Consider the following 2374-nt stretch of genomic DNA (forward strand, 5'->3'; position numbering starts at 1 on the left):
GGGACTCCATCCCTAGTCTGTCCCTAGACACTGTCATAAGGAACACGTTTCAATAATCTAATCTGCAATGAAGCAGCTATCTGAGGTTTGCATATCTATGAGCAGAACTGCAATTCTCAGCAATTTAAAGCAAAATCTTAAAAACGCAGCAATATTCTTATGTTATTTGTTAGTGTAATTTCATACAATGCCGGTCTGCTCTAAGGCAGTGTTTCTCAACCTTTTCAGACCCAAGATACCCTTTGGAAAATGCCAATCCTTAATTCTGACTCTCTTTTTATTAGAAAAATAACAGAAAAATTCTTGTTACAAGAACTCAGAAAGACCCCAACAGGTCTGAATATTTTTAAAACACTCTGGATTCCTATTTGAAAACTCTTAGGTTTAATTTTGTGAATCATGTTTGTCCATCTAACAGTGCTAATGTCGCATGGCACCCCAGCAAGGATCCCAAGGCACCCCACCTTGCCATGACACCTTGGTTGAGAATCACTACTCTAAGGTCTACTGATAGTGTAATTGGATCTTTCACACCATTATTACTGACCTGCTTATTACAAAGGATCTACCTAAATGATGCCAGAAGTGCACTGCACAGCAGCTCCTTTTCTCACTCCCAGCACTGATTGGTGGAGAGACCCCAGGAGCCCTCCCACTTGCTCCTGATGTTTCCCAAAAGGCCAGCCTTGAGAAATTTCCCATAGTGTATAGGTCTGTTGATCCACGTCTTACTCAGCTGATCATCTGGGAAGCAAAAAAAAAAAAAAAAAAGAGTAGTTTTAACTATGCTGCGGTTTCTGCCTCCCACCTATTGGCGAAAGGGCCTCAATGGCCCTGCCACCGATTAGCCGGGAGGCAAAAACTACAGCATATCTAAAACCATGGTTTTTGCCTCCTGGCCAATCACGAGTAAGCAGTGAGGCCACCAAGGCCCCTCCACCAATCAACGGCCAGAGGAGGGGGAAGGTGCAGTGAAAAGAGCAAAATTTAAAAAGTCGCTGCGCAGCGCATTCTGGTGCCATTTAAGTAGAACCCTACTTATTACACATACAAGTGGAAGTGTAATTACCAGCAATTATGACAGCATGAAAATAGCCAAAAACCTCACAAACCGCAGCATTTAAACCATTTTATATAGCTTGCAACCTAAAACCATAAGCAGCTCTCTGATGGTATACTGTGTTCCAGGCAACAGTTTCATACAATGGGTACCTTTAATTTACTAGATGTAGTCCGAATTATGTTCTGTTAACCTGTGAATGTCTATGAAACAAACTTGATCACATTGTAGTGCCAAGTACATTAAATCCATGTGCTCTGACCGCCTAAATGAAAGAGTGAAGAATGAAAATGGTTTTAAAAAAATCTTATGTTACAGCATGGTATTCCACGTTAGAGGTCACAGTAGCATTACAGAAATATAAAAACTCCCCAAACAGATCACACAGATATATTCATCTATCGATACAAAGACACAGAAAATCTACGTTTTTTGTTTTTTTAAAATATACACAGGATTAAATGAGCCAAGATATATATTGATTTCTAGTATCCATTGACATGCCTCATGAAAATCTTTTGGAGCACGGGAGTGTAATCATCAACACTACTGCTGGCTATATTAAGTGAGAAAGACAGATATGTATTATTTCCCTATTTTTAAGGTTGTGAGTAGCTGGGATGTGTCCTGCCACAATGTTAATCATCATTAAGAATAATCTACGCTTGTAGATATTATAAGTTTAATCTAGTGATATTTCTTATACAAAAGAAAAGAACCTCAGCTTTTCAGTGTAAATTTGAGGCTTGATTTGCATGAGTCATGGGACTTACTACTAGATTGAGAGACATGGGATGACTGAATTGTGTCAAGCATTTTATGAAGAATAAGACCTGCGCCAAGAGACCTACACACTATGGCAAATTTCTCAAGACTGACCTTTTCAGAAACATTAATTACTAATTAGCCAATTAATTACATTTGTTGGTACTTGCCCATAACAACAGTTCATCCACTTGTCTAAGAAACTGTAAGAACAAGCAATTCAAGGAAAAAAATGTTAAGCAGCTTAAATCAATTTTTGAACAACAATTTGAACATCTGTATTTTACCCAATGATTGGCAAGTGAAAAATATAGAAACATTTCTGGCAGCAAGAACTGGAATCCAGGACTTCCCATTCATAGCTGAGTGCCCTGGCCACTAGGTTCCAGTCGGGCTTCGTATGTTCTGTACTCGCATATTAGCTCATGCTCTCGCAGCCTATAAAAATTGCAGTCTTTTCTGCACATCACGAGAGGAAGCACTGAATCTGCAGGTGTTGATCAGGCTAAGGTGAAAACTAAGAGCCAAGCTACTCAGCTTGGGAAAGGG

This window comes from Crocodylus porosus, unplaced genomic scaffold (genome assembly GCF_001723895.1).
Source record: "Crocodylus porosus isolate Cpor-Errol unplaced genomic scaffold, CroPor_comp1, whole genome shotgun sequence".
In the NCBI taxonomy this organism is placed as follows: Eukaryota; Metazoa; Chordata; order Crocodylia; family Crocodylidae; genus Crocodylus; species Crocodylus porosus.